At 46.1% G+C, this 22,970-nt stretch overlaps 1 protein-coding gene across 1 annotated transcript in view; it reads right to left on the minus strand.

Moving 5' to 3' along the window:
- The window catches only part of CCHR6.PART0H7orf57 (chromosome chr6.part0 C7orf57 homolog), a 1,417,733-nt gene that overhangs the window by 342,227 nt on the left and 1,052,536 nt on the right, over positions 1 to 22,970 (minus strand). The window lies entirely within an intron of this gene.

A 22,970-nucleotide genomic window follows, 5' to 3' on the forward strand; every position in this document is an offset into this window, starting at 1 on the left:
GTAGCAGACTCCAAATCTGACTTCAGACCAGTGACAAGTAGAGTACCACAGGATTCAGTCCTGGGTCCTCTCCTGTTTGGTATTTACTTCTCAGACGTCCAGGCTAATACAGCAGGTCTTTGGCTAACTAAGTCTGCAGATGACTGCAAACTAGGAGCCATAACAGAATTGCCTAATGATGTGGACATTTTACAAAGGGGCCTCACTGAGACTGATGCTTGGTGTCAAAGTTATGGCCTCAAACTCAATGCCAAAAAGTGCATTATCATCCCCTTTGGGAAAAACACTGTACCCATGAACTACCACATAGGCAGTAGCCTACTAAACACCGAAAGTGTGATAACAGACCTTGGGACACAGGTGGACAGTAGTCTCTCCTTTGATAATCACATCGCCACAGAAGTCAGGAAATTATTCTACATGGCACACCTCATCACAAAGGGGTTCTCCTCCAGAAAAAAAGAGCTCATTGTTCCTCTCTACTCATCCCTCATCAGGCCAGTTAGAGTACGATGCCCTGTTTGGCATGTTCCTCGCAAGACATCTACAACAATTAGAAAGGCCACAGAAATACCTCACTAAGAGGATTACAGCCTCAAACATATGCCATACGCAGAGCATCTCAAAACACTCCAGCTCTACTCCATCGCATATCGTCTACTCAGAGGCGACCTCTCCCTAACTTACAAAGCCATGTCAAACCCAGATCTGTTGGACATGCTACACTGAAAGAAATTCCAATCTCTCAGAGCCACACGCTCCAGGGACCTAAACCTTGTCACGACAATAAACACATCATGCTGGAGGGATAGATTCCTGTCCCAGAGACTCCCCATGCTCTGGAACAAACTACCCATTCGTGTCAAACAAAGCTCTTCAGTGGCCCACTTTAAGAAAAATCTTGACAATTGGATGGAAAATAGGAAATTCACACCAGGGATCACTTCGGTGTCTCTGCTCGACAGGGGCACAGGAAAAAAAATTCTTGAGTGTCGAAAGCCAGGGATCTTTTTGGCTATGCTTGTATAAGCCCTAGGGCCGATAGCCTAGTACTACCCATGAACCTACCTATAAAAATCAACTGTAAAATAAAAAATGGTCTTTCGGCTTTTCCCAGTTAGGGGTCGCCACAGCAGAACTCCGGTCCACTAATGATTGGCAGTGTCTTTTTTTTTTTATCGTGCCGAGTTGCCAGCCTGACGCCCAACCTTCAAAGAAGGGACACCCATTCACGCATGCACCTACCTGCATGTCTTTCAAACATCACTCAACCGCAGGGAGGACATGCAGACTCCACACAGAAGGCGCTCCAGCCAAGAATCAAACGGGAGAACCTCTTGCTGTGAGGCAACAATGCTAACCGCTGCACCACCGCAGCCTAAAAATCAAACTAAAATATGTACTACAAAAGGGTAGTCCACAGTTGAATTAAAAATGGAATATCCTTCATTGGATATTCCATTGTTAACTCAACTGTGGACTACCTACTACTATGCTGGAGGGATATGTATATGTCTCGGAGATCTGGAACAGACTCCTCATTCATGTGAAACAGAGTTCTTCCCTAAGCCTATTTAAATGCAGTTTGGGCCAATGGAAATCACAAATTCACCTCTGGATTTTTGCCTGTGGCCCTTATGGACAGGGGCAGTTCATAGATGTTTTAAGTCACAAGGATATACCAAAGCTGTTCTAGCCGATGGGCATTAATAATCAAGATATTTGGGGCATGAATGGCTAGGCTGAAAAAGGCTCTAAGGCCATTAGCCTAGTAACTCCCATGATCCTATGATTGTATTTTCTGAAACTGAGAGTTAAGGGAATATGATGCTAAGCATAATACAAAAGGACGAGTGGTGCTCAAAACCAGTAAACTGTAAAAACACCACTTTTACTTGGTTATGATGCTAAGCATCCTTGAGAGCAAGATTCACCCTGAAACCAGAAAACAAAAAAACACGGACTTGACTGAAGAAAGGTTTAATTCGAAAAATAAACAAGTATCACAAAAAAACTCTATGAAACTGAAAATCAAAAAAGCGCTTTTGTTTGCGTTTGCCAAACTTTTTCAAAAAAAGAATTTGGAGAGGCAGCAGCTGGGTGAGCTGTCAAACAAAAAGGACATTTTATTTGGAGAGGCTGCAGCTGGGTGAGCTGTCAAATAAAAAAAAAAAAAAGAGACCGGTCACATTTGAGGAGACTATATATTTTCTCTGTGCCTTTTTAGAGACTAATGGAATAGATACTGGTGTCTTGCAGGCAGCTTTATACACATCGTTCAAGGCTGGTAAGAGAGGAGGGATACTCAAAGAACTAAGAATCTTGTCCTCTATAAAGTCATATACTCTGCCTAGCTGTGGGGTAGTTCCCAACTGCTCACAAGCCAAACTTTTGCTACATCTAGGAATAATCTGAGGAAAAGTGAACACTTGCTTGGACTTACGCTCAGGTTCACCTTCCAAAAATCAGTGTGACTGGACTCATTGTCAACTAGGTGATCATCACTGTTCTCATCAGATTCCTTATGGCTCTCAAAAACATAAAGGTCTCTATCCAAACTACCACTAGAGCCATGTATGTGAATGCAACCACCAGAATTAGCTGTCCGCATATCACGCTCAACCAAGGAAACCATATCAGCCTTATAATTTCACTACTTGAAAAAATATTGGGGACACAGTATTATGTCTGGTATGGAGACACTTACTCTGGACTACTCCTGCACCTAAAGAATTTGGCTCTCCCATACCTGTGCCAGGAACTAGAAAAGCCCCATAGGATGTGTCTAAACCCTGTTCCATAGTAACCGGTAAAGCTACACTAGAGGGAGACAGCTGAAAAGGTAAGTGGTCTGCAGACCAAGCAGTGACCCCAATAGAATCAATAACTATAGCTCAAGGCATATTTTTATTTATTTTTTTCTTTTTAGGTGCAACCAGATTTAATGGGTGGATACCAAAGTTGGGATCCATCAGGCCAGGGGAGAGAACATCAGCCAGAACAATAAACTGACAGTACTGGATAATGTATCATAATAAGCAGTTAAAATTTCTAGTAACAAGCATGCTCCCACACAAGTAAATTCTGCCAAACTACTACCAAAAACAGTTAAATTTGTTCAGAATTATTTTCAAATGGACAGAAGTTAAAGAATTTCCAGCAGACAATGCCCAAACACCAAAGCAACTAATATGCAAACCAGTATTAAAAATTAGCTCTGCAAACCTGAATCAGAAACTGCCATAAACTAATGTTGAATAACAATTTAAACGACATTTCTTGTTAGAGTAAAATCTCCGCAATACATTCAAATAATTTCATCATCAGTATAACTGCAATCTGATGTTAAAAAAGCATAGATCAGTGTCATACATACAGTAAATGTATGTTTGAAAAGTCCAAGTTCTGCAATATTTTCCTGTCCAAAAGATGAAAACAACAGTAAACAGAGGCATGACTGATTCATGGTTCTGCTGTGTGAGGCAGCTCCTACTGCCTAATAGCACAACACAGTCACACACTTCTGAGAGAAATGCTGAAAGTTTCCTTAGAAACAGTAAAAACAAGCATTTGTAAAAGACATAAGCCAAATAAACACTTATACAAGCAGAAATTAACACAGGAATCTGTAAACAGTGAAAGAAAAAAATTTTAAATAAACAAAAACAGAATGAAAATGATAAATCTAATAATAAAATAAAAGGAAGGCGTCCCCAAATGGGACTTATCTGAGCAGTATGCCAAAAAAATCAGCACTGGATCCTTTTAAGAGTCAGACGACTTTCTTGTTTGGATGGCAGAAAAAGACAACACTCACTTCCTGTGACAGCGGAAGGCTTCCCTCCAGCTGTCACAGGAAGAGAGAGGGAGGGGAGTCAGAGCTTTTGAAACCTGGGTGACACTGGGTTATCTTGGCAGACAACCCAAAATTCCACTGAAGCAGTGGGAATGATGGAACATTACACTATTTCCAATCTGCGAGAAGCTTTCACATCCTTGTCAGAGGGAATGAGGTTAGCATTCACAATATATTTAGTAGTAGAAGACAAATTATGATATCACTGCAGGATCTAATTTGGACTAGAGAACAAGAATTCACATGCATGATTTATTTTACATAACCAATCAGACCTTTGGGAATAAGGGGCTGACTATCAGGCATACTGCAAGCTGCTGAAAACATCCTCAAAGGCAGGTAACACAACCAATTTCCATCACAACACACATAGCCACATCTCATTGTGTCTCCACTACCATGCCTATAAAGCGAAACACTCCACAACCCAATATTCTGGTCATAGGAGACTCCATTGTGAGACATACGCATAGAAAACATCAATATCAGACTGAAATAAACCCAGGTCAAACTGCAAAAACAAGCCACCCTGGTGGACTCCTGGTATTAAAAGATTGTAGAACAAAAGAAAAAAAATCCTGTCGAGAAGTAGGAGGGAAATTGCACAGTAGAGCAAAATGTCCCTCATTAGTCTAAACGAATGAATCAGGGAACTAGTCAAGTCTCTGAAAGCAGACTTTGAGGTAAAAATAGCCTCTAGAGCCAAGGATAACCATAAGGCATTTTTTAGTATTGACTGCAATCTTAAGGGAAACACCCAACAATGTGTGGAATTAGTTGTAGATGGCATCATCTATACTCAGTCAGAAGATAAAACAAATCTGCTCTCTGAAAAATTCATCTCAAATTTCACCTCATCACCCCCAGTTCTCCCCCAAGAAATACCCTCCACCACTTCACCACCAATTATCAGTTATTAACAGGTTGCCACTGTGCTCTCTAAAGCTAAAAACATGGCTTCAATGAGGCCTGATGCTATACTAGGTTGCCTCAAACAATTTAAATCAGGACTTATCAGGTCCATTAGGATCTCTATTTAACCACAGCGTCTGGCCTGGCTTTGTCTTGACAGAGTGAAGGACAGCAACAGTCATCCCTCTACACAAAGGTAAACCATCGACTGACACAAGAAATTACAGACCCATATGTTTTAATAGTCTTATAAGTAAGGCCATGGAAAGAAAAATGATGAACCTGATAAATAATGACATAGGAAACCTCCAAACAATGGACCCAACCCAAGTGGGCTTTGTCTAGGGCAGGTCATGCCTACTGAATCTGATGGATTTCTTTGAGAAAGTCACTAAGGCTATGGATGAGGGTAAAACAGTACATACCACCTACCTTGATCTGGCCAAGGCATCTGACACAATTCCCCACTCGGGTATTATAAATAAATTGACAAAACTGGGCATAAATCCCTACATCACCAGATGGATAACCAACTGGCTCAGTGACAGGACACATGGCTAAAATGGGTGAATCCAGATCCAGCAAGAATCCAGCTATTTGTGTTGTGTGATAGGGCTCAGTGATGGGACCACTCCTGTTCAGAATACACTTCTCTAAAGTTAAGACTAATATGGAAGGCCTCTGGATGACAAGGTTTGCCAACAACTGCAAGCTGGGGGTAATCAGTGAATCCTCCAATACAGATCTCCTTCAGGAGGATCTAGATCAGACAAATGATTGGTGCCAGAACATGGTCTATAATTAAATGTGAAAAAATGCATTATCATACTATTTGGGAAGTCAAATACCCATGCAAATTACAACATCAATAGCACACTCCTAAGAGTAGAGACTCAAGAGATGAGAGATCTAGGTGCACAGACAGACAGTAGCCTGAACTTTGACCGCCATGTGTCCGCAGTGGTGAGGAAGTTCTGTTATATGGCACTTCACCACTTAAAGTAAAGGTATGGTATCCAGATCCAAGGAAATTAGTCATGCTGTACTCAGCCCTCTTTAGACCAAGAATAGAGTACAATGTGCCATTTGGCATGCACTTGACTAGGCACTTACAGCAGCTGAAGCAACCTCAGAGGTTCGTCACAAATAAAATACCAGGTGTAAACATGCCCTATGCAGACAGACTAAAACCCTAGCTCTTTAATCTGTCGCCTACTGACTATTAAGGGGTGACTTATGCCTGACCTACAAGGCACTCAGTTGATGGAGCTGCGAGTCAAACAGCATGAGGGTTGCCCAATCTAGGGATCTAAACTTAGTCTATGACTCAAACAAAACATGCTGGAGAGACAGATATGTGTCTCAAAGATTGCCCCTTCTTTGGAAAGACTTCCTATTCACATTAAACAGAGCCCCTTCCTGGCCCTTTTCCAAAGCAATTTGGATCAAAGGATGGGGAATTGCAAATTCAAACCTGGGGTAGTGACCATGTCCCTTACGGAGAGGGGCAATCTGTAAGATACTCCGCGCATAAGCACAAATCAATGCCATCATCTTTCCCCTAGGAGTCATACATTGGGTAAAATCAGGTTATATTGGCTAGGCTTATAAGGGCTCTTAAGCTGTTAACCTAGTAATCTCCTAAGAACCTATGAACCTATAAGGAGGAATAGCTGCAGGTTGTAACAAATCATAATACTTTTGCTGGGTCATAGGTATTTCTTTCTGTTCCCACTGAAATTAATCTCTAATTTTGTTAATAGTGTCATAAAAATGCAATTCTTGGGGGGGGGGGGGGTCTGAAGAAAAAACGTTCCTCAGAATCAAATCTCAGCTTCAGGGGAATAAACTGAAAAATCACACTGCCCCTGCCCTCACTGCTCATCTGACTGGGAATCATCAGACTATGAGAGAAAATTAGAAGTTATGTACCTACCATAACGTTCCAGGTTAGTTGTCTTCTCTCGCCTTCTTTCTTGCTGGATGGGTTCGGAGCCGATCCTCGGCACTTGCTAAGCTCAAGAGTCACTTTTACCAGCTCGAGGCAGCCCCATATCCCATGATGCAAGGCGGTATATACCCAGATCTCGTTTGGTACTTATAGGGAAAAACACCTAGCACAAAAAACTTTCCACTAAGGAAAGAAGAGCAATTAGCCTAAACAAACAGGGCTATAATGGGAACTCAGATAACTAACTGGTGCCCAAAGAAGTAATCTTCCTGAGAAGGGAGATCAAAGTCTGTCCAGGCAAGGGGGCAGGAGGGAGGGTCGCAAGAAAGAAGGCGAGAGAAGACAACTAACATGGAACGTTATGGTAGGTACATAACTTCTAAATGTTAAGTTGTCAATCTTGCCTTCATTCTTGCTGGATAGGACCGCGTCCCTAGCACCTCTATCCTGGGTGGCTCAATGGAACAGACTCTTGAGAACCGTAGAACCAAAACTGGCTCTATCCCTGGAGGCCAAATCCAATTTGTAATGAGAAACAAAGGTATGAGGAGTGGCCCAAGTGGCTGCTGCACAAATAGTATCTAAGGGAAGTCTAGCCTGAAAAGCTGTGGAAGTGGCTAAGCTTCTGGTGGAATGTGCCTTTGGTTTTGAGCACAGCTGTTTGCCCCTAAGTTGATAGATTTCGGAAATGGTGGAAGAAAGCCATCTAGACAAGGTCACTTTGGAAACAGGAAGGCCTTTCTTATTCTCAGCATAAGAAAGAAAGAGTTGATCAGACTTTCTGAATTGTTTTGTTCTGTCCAAATAATATCTGAGTTGGCGGTGAACATCAAGATAATGTAATTTTTGTTCCAATCTGTTGGAGTAATTGGGGAAAAATACAGGGAGATCAATAGATTGGTTTAAATTTGTTTTTGAAGCAACCTTGGGCAAAAAGGAAGTATTAGTTCTCAAGGATACTCTGTCCTTGTGGAAGACCAAATATGGGGGACGAACAGAGAGGGCATGCAGTTCTGACACTCTCCTAGCCGAGGTAATAGCGACAAGGAAGAGTGTCTTCCATGAAAGAAACTTTAGAGAACATGAAACAGCTGGCTCGAAGGGAGGAAGAATTAAGGATGTCAGCATTCGATTTAGGTCCCATTGAGGAGGAGGACTCCTGACAGGAGGATTAAGGAGAAAAACTCCTTTTAGAAAAGCTTTACAAAGCCTGTGGGACATAATGTTGTGGTCTGCAAACCCGACATGAAAGTTCGAGATCGCAGCTAACTGAACTTTGACAGTGGAAGCTGAAGAACCTGAGTAAAAGATTTCCGCTAAAAAATCCAAAACTGCATGAACAGGGGCAGTAAAGGGATCTATATTCCTTGATTTCGCCCAAAGGGAGAAACGTTTCCACTTGCTAGTGTAAATCCTTCTAGTAGAGGATTTAAGGGAAGCCACTATAATATCCCTAACAGGGTTAGAGATCATAGGAAGCCTGGCTAAGGAAGGAAGTGGAGCAACCAAGCTGTGAGGTTGAGAGAAGGAATGGACCGATGCAGCTGACCCGATTGGTGGATCAGAAGATCTGGCACTGGGTCCAGATGCCACGGCTGCGTCAAGAGGTGACGATGGAGGAACGGAAACCAAATTTGTCAAGGCCAATACGGGGCAATGAGAATCATTTTGGCTCTCAAAACGGTAGCTTTCTGGAGTACCTGTGGTATCAAAGGAAAGGCATAAAGAAGTCCCTGGGGCCAATCTTGGGTAAGAGCGTCTCTGGGGGGATGGCCTGGAAGTGGGAAGAGAGAGAAGTCTGGGCATTTGCTGTTTTGGGGAGTAGCAAAAAGATCGCAACATGGGCGGCCCCATTCTTGAAAAATCTCCTCCACTATAGATTGTTTGAGAGACCACTCGTGAGGCATGAGAATAGCTCTGCTCAATCTGTCCGCTAAAATGTTGGTTTTCCCAGGGATATGCGTTGCTACCAGAAACCGATGAGAGGAGATCGCCCATTGCCAAAGTCTGAGAGCTTCTCGACACAAGGGGTAGGACTTGGTTCCGCCCTGCTTGTTGATATACCACACTATGGACATACTGTCCGTGTGAACTGCAATTGTTCCCAAGGGAAGAAAGTTGTTGAGGGCTCGCAACGTTAAAAGCACTGCTCTCATCTCTAGGACATTTATGTGCAGGTGGTATTCGAATGGTTGCCACGTCCCATGAACCATCCTGCCCTGATAATGACCCCCCCCACCCGATCAGGGAGGCGTCCGTAGTGACTGTGGCTTCCGGGGCCGGGGGAACAAAGGGTCTGCCCTGATGAACCTGGGGAGAAGAAATCCACCAGGATAGATGGTTTTTGCAAGTTTGTGTCACCAGAATTTGATGACGCATGGGGAGTTGTTGGTAGGACCATTGGGTGAACAACATCCATTGAAGGAGACGCATGTAAAAGCGGGCCAAAGGGAGAAGAGTAATGGCAGCTGCCATGAGGCCCAATACCTTTAGGACCAGTCTGGCTTGCACATTTTTGCTGGCAAGGATGATCCGCACATGGTTTTGGATATCTAGGATTCTGTTGCTTGTGAGGTTTGCTGACATCCGGACAGTGTCTAAATTTGCACCTATAAAAGTAATAGATTGGCAGGGCAATAAGGAGGATTTTTCGTAGTTGATAGAAATTCCTAAATGAATGCAGAGATTTAGGGTGTAATCTCTGGCTTGGAGAAGTTGATGCCTGGTGGTGGCTGAGAGGAGCCAGTCGTCGAGATACGGAAACAACTGGAATCCTTGACGTCTCAGGTGAGCTGTGACCACTGCCATACATTTGGTGAACACTCTGGGGGCTGTAGTGAGACCAAAGGGCAGGGCTCGGAATTGGAAATGACTGGACCCCAGCCGAAAGCGGAGAAACCTTCTGGAGCGTCTGTGGATTTTTATGTGATAGTACGCATCCTGAAGGTCTATTGAGCACATCCAGTTGTCTTTGCCCAGAAAGGGTAAAATCGATTGAAGTGTGACCATCTGAAATCTTGTCTTTTTCACAGACTTGTTGAGCCTGCTGAGGTCCAATATTGGTCTCCAATCTCCCATCTTTTTGGGAACCAAAAAGAACCTTGAGTAGATTCCGGGCTCTGAATGGTCTGTTGTAACTGGCTGAATGGCCCTTTTGTGTAGAAGTTTTGATACTTCTAATTTTGCGATTTCCCTCAGAGCGGGTGGAACATCTGGAAGGGAATTTTTGTGAGTGAAGGGAGTTTCCTCGAAAGGAATCTTGTAACCCTCGGATATGATCGACTGTACCCATTTGTCTTGTGTGAGGGAACGCCAGGCTTCTGGGTGCAGCGATAATCTTCCCCCGACTGCCTCCAAGGATGGACAGGCGGGCAACACCTCAGGGATGCTGGAAGGGCTTGTCAGAGAGAGGCTCTCTGCTTCCCTGGTTTTGTGGACCCCCTCTGCCCCTAGGGCGGCGTCTGTTATTATTACCCCCTCTGCCTCTAGGGGTAAACTGACCACGTGTATCCGGTGTGACTCCGAGATTTACGGAACCACATCTTTCCGCCCTTCTGTCCTTTAGGGTAAGGCCTAGAAGGGGTGGAAAAATGGACCCCTACGGCAGAGAGAGTCTTGCCGTCTTGCTCACACCTGGTCAACGTATCCTTCACCTGAGGACCAAACAATGTTGCTCCATCGAAGGGAGAGTTTGTGGAGGATGCCTTAAAGGGATCTGCAAAATTACAGAGCCGCATCCAGGACTGACGCCTAAGAGCCACTCCTGTCCCTGCAGCTCTACTCGCTCCATCTGCTGCATACGAAATCAGCCGCATGGAGGAGTTGGCTATGGAGTTAAGGATTCCTAGCTGAGAAGCAATCTTGTCCTGAGCCCCTGGATCTGTAGGATCCTGTACTACTTCACCTAATTCTTTAAGAATGTCCCTTTGAAGTCTGGTGAAGTGACATAATTAATTCAGCGAACGCATAGCAAAGGTCGCTGAGGAAAACATCCGCTTACCATACCTGTCCATGGTCCTAGAATCTTTGTTAGGAGGATGGACTGGTACGGAAGGATCTGCAAGTTCCTTCTTAGTGGCGGCCGCCACCACCATTGCATCAACAGGGACACCTTTTGTAAGGAATTACTTTTCGGAAGGGGCTGTAATAAATTTAGAAGGCCTCCTGGGAACTGGTTCTACGGAATCAGGAGCTGCCCACGCCTTCCGAGCTATTACCTCCATGAGGGGTCGAAAGGCGGAGACACCCAGGAGGTGGAGGGTCGAGATCCGAACGCCTCTAGGTATACCGACTCATCCTCGGAGGGATTTATGGAGGGCCAGTTTCCCCTCTGTTTTAGGAGTTCTAGGATGTCTGAAAAGGAGACATCCTCACAGGGGGATCTTGGGGACCCCTCCGACTCATCTAAGTCGGTATCTAAAGTTGTAGACTCAGGGGAGTCTAGCTGCTTCCTCTTACAGGTCCTCTTACGCGGAGGATCTCCTGAAGGATCAGGAGAATCCTCGGAAGAGGGGGTTCTTCCCAGTAGGGAAACCTGAGGCAGTGGATCTCTCGGTCCGGGAGCAAAAGAGTGGGAAGAGACATCTACAGGCACCGTAGAGGGAGGAGCTAAGGGGATAGACTGCTGACTGAGCCCAGGGGTCAGCACACTCCTCATCACCTCGAAGGCTCCCCTGCCAGGGAGATCCGAGAGACCCCGCTCCAAAGAAACAGGGGCTCCTGGGTCCACCGAGAGGGAAGGCTCTGAGGCAGATGCCGGGGCCGAGCTCACCAAGGCCGAAGCCCCGAGGGGAAGAGCAGGGTCGGACAAGGGTCCGATGCCACTCACCCCCTCGGAGCAGACCAGGGAAGCCCGACCACCGGATCCCTCCAACGAAGGTCTCGAGGAGGAGATAAGAGTAGAAGCTGAAGGAACAGAAAGGGGTGGTATCTGCCCCGCAGCCGTAGCAGTGACTAATCCCATAGACTCCGGCTCCGAGCTCTGGAGGAGAGTCGAAGGAGGAACTTGAAGAGGGTGTGGACTAGTAGTTGTCTGTTGAGACGGACTATGAAGCATTTGGGCTAGTGCCTGTGATTTTAACAATCTGCTTACCACTCTCTCCAAATCGTGGTCTGACAGCCTGGAAGACCTAGATGATCGGCTCCGCTCCGAAAGAAGAGGAGAGGTCAGAGCCGACAGTATCGGTTCCAAAGAGGGAGAGCTGGACCTCTTCCTCGAAGGAGCCCTCGGCTCCAGATGGAGCCGATAACTTTTCGGCTCCGAGTGTAGTCAAGGATGTATCGGCTCCAGCCGGAGCCGATACAGGCAAGGAAATAATGGTATCGGAGCCGGTCGGCGCCGATACCGAAGCCTTAGCCACATGGTGGTCGGAGCCAGTCGGAGCCGACACCAATGTGACAGTCAAAGTGTCGGCACCGATAGCCATCGGTGCCGAAGATTTAGCCAAAATAGGATCGGCTCCAGCCGGAGCCGATCTCAACTCCAAAGAAGTCGGAGCCAAGGCCGAAGGCTTAAAAACAGAAGCCTGGGCCTTGGTGGTCTTAGAGGGTTTGCCCGGAGCCGATTTGGCCGGGGAGCCCTCCGGTTTAAGAAGCCCTCTCAATATTAATTTGTTTCTTCTTTCCTGCAGGACTTTCTGGCTGAAAGAGTGACAGATAGCACAGGAGTCCTGCAGGTGGAGAGGTCCCAGGCAGTAGATACAAGAAGTGTGACCGTCTGTCAGAGACATCTTCTGACAGCACGAGTCACACTTCTTGAAGCCTGAGACCCTCTGTTCCTTTGACATAGTGAGTACACACACACCTAGACTCACACAGTCCCAGTCAGAAAATTACATTTTTAATTTTAAATTTTAATATAAAGGGGAATATATATATAAACCCACACACACACCCTGACAGGAAGGGATGGGTAGGGAAGAAGGCCTGACTAAATAAAAACAAGTAGGGAAAACGGGTAAAATGGCTTAGAGACCCTACAACTACGTACAAATGACAATTATACTGAAATAATTAAGAAAAACTAGGATTGGGGAGTCTAACAACAGTAAAAAGAATTACTTACCACGAGCTGGCAAAAGGAGTACCTCATAAGCGAAGCGGCAAACGAGATCTGGGTATATACCGCCTTGCATCATGGGATATGGGGCTGCCTCGAGCTGGTAAAAGTGACTCTCGAGCTTAGCAAGTGCAGAGTCGGAGCCGAGGATCGGCTCCGAACCCATCCAGCAAGAATGAAGGCGAGATTGACAACTTAACATTCTTTTTTGTTTCCAAATAGAAAATAGTGAGGAAGCAGAATTTAAAGCATTAAAAGCAGAGGGCAATCCCTTAACATATCACAGCAAACCTTTGTCCTTAATTAAAAATATAGGAGAAGAAATATGGGCGGGGATTGGGGGAAAGATTTCCTGGAAAGGGTCCAACACATGGCAGGAGAACTAAGAGGTAATAACTTCATCATCTCCTTCCCCCAAGCATGACAAGATTAGTCGCCTCAAGATGGCAATCTTAGGCAGCAGAGGACATGTCAACCTCCTAGTCATTAGTGGCTTCCTGAGGAGATGCATCAGAAGGACCAGGAGGAAACGACAGAGTGACCCATCGGCATCTGGGGCAGTGATGTAGCCAGACAGACCGCTAAAGAATCATTAACAACTTTCTTCTTCTTGCAAATGGGAAGGGGGGGAGCAAGAACCACGGAGACCAAGAATTGCTCCATGTTCATACTGGAAAGGAAACCTTATAAGCAGGTAGCAAAGCCTGAGTGAAATACATTTTTTTGGATATAACCATGTTTTAAGGACGGTGTACTTGACACTAAAATATTCAGAAAGGAAGTTCAGATCAGTAGATACTTACATTCACACAGTACGTATATAATGGAATTGTTAGGAGTCGATTGCTAATGGCTAGTACGTTAAATACACAGATGAACCACTTCTATAGTGATGCCTCTGAGATGGCAGAGTTTTTGTGAAAGAGGATATAATGATAAATTATTACAAACAAATGTGGATCTTATTTCCAAAAGAGGTAAGAGTGGTAAAGCTTGCTTCTTCGATAGGATGGATTTGCAGGATACTATTCATAATACATTTACTAGGAAAAAAGTTACATTATGAAATATAACAGACAAACACGTACAGGTTCAAAACATCATTAAAAATAACTGATCAATATTACGCTTCATTCAGGATATTGTTAAGCATGTTGGAACTCAACCTAATTTTATTTACAAGAAAGACATTAATTTAAAACAGAAATTATGTTGCAAAGACTTCTTGACAGATAAAACAAAAAAATTAGGTACAAAGTACGGTATGAAACTTGTTATAATTAGAAGTTATGTACCTATCATAACGTTCCATGTTAGTTGTCTTCTCTCGCCTTCTTTCTTGCTGGATGGGTTCGGAGCCGATCCTCGGCTCCGACTCGGCACTTGCTAAGCTCGAGAGTCACTTTTACCAGCTCGAGGCAGCCCCATATCCCATGATGCAAGGCGGTAAGTACCCAGATCTCGTTTGGTACCTAGAGGGACAACTACCTAGCATAAAAACTTCCCACTAAGGAAGAAGAGCAATAAGCCTAAAAGGCTGTAAGGGGAAACCAGATAACTAAAACTAGAACTAACTGGTGCCCAAAGAGACAAAATCTTACAGAGCCAAGGGAGATCAAGGTCTGTCCAGGCAAGGGGGCAGGAGGGAGGGTCGCAAGAAAGAAGGCGAGAGAAGACAACTAACATGGAACGTTATGGTAGGTACATAACTTCTAAATGTTAAGTTGTCAATCTCGCCTTCATTCTTGCTGGATGGGACCGCGTCCCTAGCACCTCTATCCTGGGTGGCTCAATGGAACAGACTCTTGAGAACCGTGGAACCAAAACTGGCTCTATCCCTGGAGGTCAAATCCAATTTGTAATGAGAAACAAAGGTATGAGGAGTGGCCCAAATGGCTGCTGCACAAATAGTATCTAGGGGTAGCCTAGCCTGAAAGGCTGTAGAAGTGGCTAGGCTTCTAGTGGAATGTGCCTTTGGTTTTGAGCACAGCTGTTTGCCCCTAAGTTGATAAATGTCAGAAATGGTGGAGGATAGCCATCTAGATAAGGTCACTTTGGAAACAGGGAGGCCTTTCTTATTTTCAGCATAAGAAATAAAGAGCTGATCAGACTTCCTGAATTGTTTTGTTCTGTCCAAATAATATCCGAGTTGGCGGTGAACATCAAGATAATGTAATTTTTGTTCCGATCTGTTGGAATAATTAGGAAAAAAATACAGGGAGATCAATGGATTGGTTTAAATTTGTTTTTGAAGCAACCTTGGGCAAAAAGGATGGATTAGTTCTCAAGGATACTCTGTCCTTGTGGAAGACCAAATATGGGGGACGAACAGAGAGGGCATGAAGTTCTGACACTCTTCTAGCCGAGGTAATAGCGGCAAGGAAGAGTGTCTTCCACGAAAGAAACTTTAGTGAGCATGAAGCAGCTGGCTCAAAAGGAGGAAGAATTAAGGATGTCAGCACTAGATTTAGGTCCCATTGAGGAGGAGGACTCCTGACCGGAGGTATGAGGAGAAAACTCCTTTCAGAAAAGCTCTACAAAGCTTGTGGGACATAATGTTGTGATCTGCAAACCCGACATGAAAGTTCGAGATTGCAGCCAACTGAACTTTGACCGTGGAAGATGAAGAACTGAAAGTGAAAGATTTCCGCTAGAAAATCCAAAACTGCATGAACAGGGGCAGTAAAGGGATCTATGTTCCTTGATTTCGCCCAAAGGGAGAAACGTTTCCACTTGCTAGAGTAAATCCTTCTAGTAGAGGATTTAAGGGAAGCCACTATGATATCCCTAACAGGGTTAGAGATCATAGGAAGCCTGGCTAAGGAAGGAAGTGGAGCAACCAAGCTGTGAGGTTGAGAGAAGGAATGGACCGATGCAGCTGACCCAATTGGTGGATCAGAAGATCTGGCACTGGGTCCAGATGCCACGGCTGCACCAAAAGATGACGATGAAGGAATGGAAACCAAATTTGTCGAGGCCAATACGGGGCAATGAGAATCATTTTGGCTCTCAAAACGGTAGCTTTCTGGAGTACTCCAAGGGATCAATGGAAAGGGAGGGAAAGCATAAAGAAGTCCCTGGGGCCAATCTTGGGTAAGAGCGTCTCTGGGGGGATGGCCCGGAAGTGGGAAGAGAGAGAAGAAGGCTGGGCATTTGCTGTTTTGGGGAGTAGCAAAAAGATCGCAACATGGGCGGCCCCACTTCTGAAAAATCTCCTCCACTATAGATTGCTTGAGAGACCACTCGTGAGGCATGAGTATAGCTCTTGCTTTTTTTAAATCTGTCCCCCCTTGGTAGGGCACCAAAAAAGGTGGTAAAACTTTGATCCACTTCCCCCCGGGGGAAAAAGGGGCGTCCCCCGTAGGAAAAGAAAATCCCAAAGGAACTCTTTTTTTTGGGGCCTGGAAAAATCCTTTAAGAAATTTTCAAATTTGGGACAAAAAAAGGTTAGCTCTTCCAAGTTTGAGAAAAAGGCCCGGAACTTTTTTGGGTCTCCCATTTAAAAAGGGGGGAAAAAGCCCGGGAGAAAGGAAGGGATCTAGGCCTTGGGGACAAGGAAAGTTCCAGCCGAAACCCTTTTTATGGGGGTTTTGGGCCCCCACCAAAAACCCCGGTAAAAAAAGGTCCTTTCAAAAGGGAACTGGAGAAGCGGCAGCTTTATGCCCGGCGAGGGGAAGCAGGTGGAGGGTTTGATCCAATTCAGAACCAAAGGGGGCACCAGGGACCTTTGGAAGGGGGGAAAATTGTGAAGGGGAAGGACAAGGTTTCTGCCCCACCAAACTTTTTTAAACTTAGATCGGGCCCAAGGGGGGGAAAGGAACGAAGCGGGGGAACTTTAAGAGGTTTTGGGGTACTCCGGGGAGGACGGGGCAAACTTGGGCCGGGGTTGAGGGGGCAAAATCGCTTAATTCCCACCGTCAAGCCCGACTTGAAATTGGGGCCCTCGAAGGGGAGAAGGTCAGAGGCCGCAGGATGTTCCAAAGAAGGCGGGTTGGAAAAGGGTTTGGGGGAGATTGGACCCAAACTTTCTGGCCTGAAGGGAAGACTTTTCCCCGGGGATTTCCCGGCAAAGAATTTGGGCCCTTTTCGCATCCCAAAAAGAAATCCTGAAGTGTAGCAAAGCCAAGGACGTCTCACTTAGACATTGATTGCGTAAGGTCTCTGGATCGGTCCAGCCTGGACGTCCAGCCAAAGTCCCCCACCCAAGGCCAGGCAGTTAGAAGAAGCCTGGGACCCTGTGAGACCGGGGGAGCCACCCGGGGTTTAAGCCCTTCTATTTTTGTTTTTCCTGGGAAGCAAGGATGACCCCTGACAAGGGGTCCCTGAGGTGGAAGGCCCGGCAAGAGAAAAAGTGTTGACGCCTGGCCCCGAGCCTCGGGCCAACCGGGCAAACTTTAAGGGTGGCCCGCCTGGCTGCAATTTTTAACCCCCGATGAAAGGCTCAGAAATCTTTTTTTAAATTTTATGAAATTAAAACCCAAATGCCAGGGGATTTTTTTTAGGAAGGCCCCAAAAAAAACAAGAGGGGGAAAAAGGGTTAGAGGAGAGACCCCCCCGTAAAAGCCCTTTAGGGAAAAATTAGAACTAGGTGGGGCTAACCCCGTAATTTTAAAAACCCCCGGGGGTGGGGAGACCAAAGGGAAGGCCCGAACTGGTATGATTCCCGCCGACGGGAAATTGGGGCCTGTCCATTGGATGGTAGCTCTTTAGATCACGAGGACTCCGTGAACTCCCAAAGGGGGAATAGGTTTAGATTTACCAAATTAAAATTTTTTTTGGGTTTTCCCAAATTAAAAAGGAGGAAGGGGTTTAGTTGCGGCAATTTAAAAAATAAAAAACCCTTTTCCATTTTGGGGAAGGGGGATGGTTTTTTCTGGAAAGGGGCCCAAAATGCAAGGGCCCCGAGGGGAACTAACTTCCTTTAAGGGAAAGGGAAAGGGTTATATCCCTGGGTTGGGTTTGGAGCCCCGGGCCATGTTAACCCCATGCCCTAGGTTCCAAGCCGAAGGCCCCCGAGGAAGCAGCGGGAAACCCCCGGTGGGGCCGTTAGAGAAAGGCCCTGGGAAATTACCCCTTTTTCCTCAGGGGGGGCCCCCCACGGAAGGGCGGTTGTCCAGCAGGGGGAAAACCCTTTAAATTCAAAACCCAAAAATTTTTTCCTTTTGGTTTAAAAAACCCTTGGGTTTAGGAAGGATTACCAAAATTTCGGGTTCGGGTCAGTGAACTTTTTCCCAAAAAGAGCAGAAATAAAGGTTGAACCATTGAAGGGGTAGAAAAAAGGAACCACCCCGAGTGACCTCTGCGCAGTTTTGGGGGTTTAAAGGGAATTTCCAAAAAGTATTTTTAGATAAGAGTGGAAATTTTTGGGGGTTTTTAAGGTGGTTTCCGAATACTCAAATCATTTCTTTAAAAGGTTTTGAAAAAGACAAACCAAGTTAAACCTTAAAATGAACTGAAATCCCCTTCACGGATATTGAACTGTTGGGGTTACTAATTTCTGAAGTTTTTGAATATCAAAGGCTTTTACAGGACCCTTATCCCAAAAATCCGTAGAAACGTTAAATTTTTTAAAATTTTGGGTTCTCCACGGTTCCGGTTCCTTCCGCCTTGTATGGGTTCCCGGGCGAGGCCCCAAAGGGCGCCCGGTCAATTTCCAAAAACCGGGCCGCCAAAACCCCTTTGGGGGGGAACCCCTCGGTTTTTCCCGAGGGTCCAGAATCCCCTAAGGGGGAGCCTCCCCCCCAAAAACCGTGGAAGAACTAAAAGAATTCTGGTGCCAAAGAGCCTCTTGGGGGCAGGGAGTCCGGCGCAGCAAGGGGCAGGAGGGAGGGTCGAAAGAAGGCGAGAGAAGACAACTAACATGGAAAGTTATGGTAGGTACATAACTACAAATGTTGTTGTCAATCTCGCCTTCATTCTTGCTGGATGGGACCGTCCCTAGCACCTCTATCCTGGGTGGCTCAATGGAACAGACTCTTGAGAACCGTGGAACCAAAACTGGCTCTATCCCTGGAGGTCAAATCCAATTTGTAATGAGAAACAAAGGTATGAGGAGTGGCCCAAATGGCTGCTGCACAAATAGTATCTAGGGGTAGCCTAGCCTGAAAGGCTGTAGAAGTGGCTAGGCTTCTAGTGGAATGTGCCTTTGGTTTTGAGCACAGCTGTTTGCCCCTAAGTTGATAAATGTCAGAAATGGTGGAGGATAGCCATCTAGATAAGGTCACTTTGGAAACAGGGAGGCCTTTCTTATTTTCAGCATAAGAAATAAAGAGCTGATCAGACTTCCTGAATTGTTTTGTTCTGTCCAAATAATATCCGAGTTGGCGGTGAACATCAAGATAATGTAATTTTTGTTCCGATCTGTTGGAATAATTAGGAAAAAATACAGGAGATCAATGGATTGGTTTAAATTTGTTTTTGAAGCAACCTTGGGCAAAAAGGATGGATTAGTTCTCAAGGATACTCTGTCCTTGTGGAAGACCAAATATGGGGGACGAACAGAGAGGGCATGAAGTTCTGACACTCTTCTAGCCGAGGTAATAGCGGCAAGGAAGAGTGTCTTCCACGAAAGAAACTTTAGTGAGCATGAAGCAGCTGGCTCAAAAGGAGGAAGAATTAAGGATGTCAGCACTAGATTTAGGTCCCATTGAGGAGGAGGACTCCTGACCGGAGGTATGAGGAGAAAAACTCCTTTCAGAAAAGCTCTACAAAGCTTGTGGGACATAATGTTGTGATCTGCAAACCCGACATGAAAGTTCGAGATTGCAGCCAACTGAACTTTGACCGTGGAAGATGAAGAATCCGAGTGAAAGATTTCCGCTAGAAAATCCAAAACTGCATGAACAGGGGCAGTAAAGGGATCTATGTTCCTTGATTTCGCCCAAAGGGAGAAACGTTTCCACTTGCTAGAGTAAATCCTTCTAGTAGAGGATTTAAGGGAAGCCACTATGATATCCCTAACAGGGTTAGAGATCATAGGAAGCCTGGCTAAGGAAGGAAGTGGAGCAACCAAGCTGTGAGGTTGAGAGAAGGAATGGACCGATGCAGCTGACCCAATTGGTGGATCAGAAGATCTGGCACTGGGTCCAGATGCCACGGCTGCACCAAAAGATGACGATGAAGGAATGGAAACCAAATTTGTCGAGGCCAATACGGGGGCAATGAGAATCATTTTGGCTCTCAAAACGGCAGCTTTCTGGAGTACCTGCGGGATCAATGGAAAGGGAGGGAAAGCATAAAGAAGTCCCTGGGGCCAATCTTGGGTAAGAGCGTCTCTGGGGATGGCCCGGAAGTGGGAAGAGAGAGAAGAAGGCTGGGCATTTGCTGTTTTGGGGAGTAGCAAAAAGATCGCAACATGGGCGGCCCCACTTCTGAAAAATCTCCTCCACTATAGATTGCTTGAGAGACCACTCGTGAGGCATGAGTATAGCTCTGCTCAATCTGTCCGCTAAAATGTTGGTTTTCCCAGGGATATGCGTTGCTACCAGAAACCGGTGAGAGGAGATCGCCCATTGCCAAAGTCTGAGAGCCTCTCGACACAAGGGGTAGGACTTGGTTCCGCCCTGCTTGTTGATGTACCACACTACGGACATATTGTCCGTGTGAACTGCAATTGTTCCCAAGGGAAGAAAGTCGTTGAGGGCTTGCAACGTTAAAAGCACTGCTCATCTCTAGGACATTTATGTGCAGGTGGTATTCGAACGGTTGCCACGTCCCATGAAACATCCTGCCCTGATAATGACCCCCCCACCCGATCAGGGAGGCGTCCGTAGTGACTGTGGCTACCGGGGCCGGGGGAACAAAGGGTCTGCCCTGATGGACCTGGGAAGAAGAAATCCACCAGGATAGGTGGTTTTTGCAAGTGTGTGTCACCAGAATCTGGTGACGCATGGGAAGCTGTTGGAAGGACCATTGGGTGAACAACATCCATTGAAGGAGACGCATGTAAAAATGGGCCAAAGGAAGAAGAGTAATGGCAGCTGCCAAAAGGCCCAATACTTTTAGAACCAGTCTGGCTTGCACCTTTTTGTTGGCAAGGATAATCCACACATGGTTTTGGATATCTAGGATTCTCTGGCTTGTGAGGTTTGCTGACATCCAAACAGTGTCTAAATTTGCGCCTATAAAGGTAATAGATTGGCAGGGCAATAAGGAGGATTTTTCGTAGTTGATCGAAATTCCTAATTGTGTGCAGAGCTTTAGGGTGTAATCTCTGGCTTGGAGAAGTTGATGCCTCGTGGTGGCCGAGAGGAGCCAGTCGTCGAGATACGGAAACACCTGGAATCCTTGACGTCTCAGGTGAGCCGTGACCACTGCCATGCATTTGGTGAACACTCTGGGGGCTGTAGTGAGACCAAAGGGCAGGGCTCTGAATTGAAAATGACTGGACCCCAGCTGAAAGTGGAGAAACCTTCTGGAGCTTCTGTGGATTTTTATATGATAGTACGCATCCTGAAGGTCTATTGAGCACATCCAGTTGTCTTTGCCCAAGAAGGGCAAAATCGATTGCAGTGTGACCATCCGAAATCTTGTCTTTTTCACAGACTTGTTGAGTCTGCTGAGGTCCAATATTGGTCTCCAATCTCCCGTCTTTTTGGGAACCAAAAAGAACCTTGAGTAGATTCCGAGCTCTGAATGGTCTGTTGGAACTGGCTGAATGGCCCTTTTTTGTAGAAGCTTTGATACTTCTAATTTTGCGATTTCCCTTAGGGTGGAACATCTGGAAGGGAATTTTTGAGAGTGAAGGGACTTTCCTCGAAAGGAATCTTGTAACCCTCGGATATAATCGACTGTACCCATTTGTCTTGTGAAAGGGAAAGCCAGGCTTCTGGGTACAGTGATAATCTTCCCCCGACTGCCTCCAAGGATGGACAGTCGGGCAACATCTCAGGGATGCTGGAAGGGCTTGTCAGAGAGAGGCTCTCTGCTGTCCTGGTTCTGTGGACCCCCTCTGCCCCTAGGGTGGCGTCTATTATTATTACCCCCTCTGCCTCTAGGGGTAAACTGACCATGTGTGTCCGGCGTGACTCCCTGAGATTTACGGAACCACATCTTTCCCCCCTTCTGTCCTTTAGGGTAAGGCCTAGAAGGGGTGGAAAAACGGACTCCTACGGCAGAAAGAGTCTTACCGTCTTGCTCACACCTGGTCAACGTATCCTTCACCTGAGCACCAAACAATGTTGACCCATCGAAGGGAGAGTTTGTGAAGGACGCCTTAAAGGGATCCGCAAAATTACAGAGCCGCATCCAGGACTGACGTCTAAGAGCCACTCCTGTCCCTGCAGCTCTACTCGCTCCATCTGCTGCATATGAAATCAGTCGCATGGAGGAGTTGGTTATGGAGTTAAGGATTCCTAGCTGAGAAGCAATCTTGTCCTGAGCCCCTGCAGCTGTAGGATCCTGTACTACTTCACCTAATTCTTTAAGGATGTCCCTTTGAAGTCTTTTGAAGTGACATAAATAATTCAGCGAACGCATGGCAAAGGTCGCTGAGGAAAACATCCACTTACCATACCTGTCCATGGTCCTGGACTCCTTGTTAGGAGGATGTACTGGTACGGAAGGATCTGCAAGTTCCTTCTTGGTGGCGGCTGCCACCACCATGGCATCAACTGGGACACCTTTTGTAAGAAATTGCTTCTCAGAAGGGGCTGTAATAAATTTAGAAGGCCTCCTGGGGACTGGTTCCACGGAATCAGGAGCTGCCCACGCCTTCCGAGCTATCACCTCCATGAGGGGGTCGAAAGGCGGAGACACCCAGGAGGTGGGGGGTCGAGATCCAAACGCCTCTAGGTATACAGACTCATCCTCGGAGGGATTTATGGAGGGCCAGTTTCCCCTCTGTTTTAGGAGTTCTAGGATGTCTGAAAAGGAGACATCCTCAGAGGGGGATCTTGGGGACCCCTCCGACTCATCTAAGTCGGTATCCGAAGTTGTAGACTCAGGGGAGTCTAGGTGCTTCCTCTTACAGGTCCTCTTACGCGGGGGATCTCCTGATGGATCAGGAAAATTCTAGGAAGAGGGGGTTCTTCCCAGTGGGGAAACCTGAGGCGGTGGATCTCTCGGTCCGGGAGCAAGAGAGTGGGAAGAGATATCTACAGGCACCATAGAGGGAGGAGCTAATGGGATAGACTGCTGACTAAGCACAGGGCTCAGCACACTCCTCACCACCTCAAAGGCTCCCCCTCCCAGGA

This window comes from Protopterus annectens, chromosome 6.part0 (assembly GCF_019279795.1).
Source record: "Protopterus annectens isolate FY-2018-M chromosome 6.part0, PAN1.0, whole genome shotgun sequence".
NCBI lineage: Eukaryota > Metazoa > Chordata > Ceratodontiformes > Protopteridae > Protopterus > Protopterus annectens.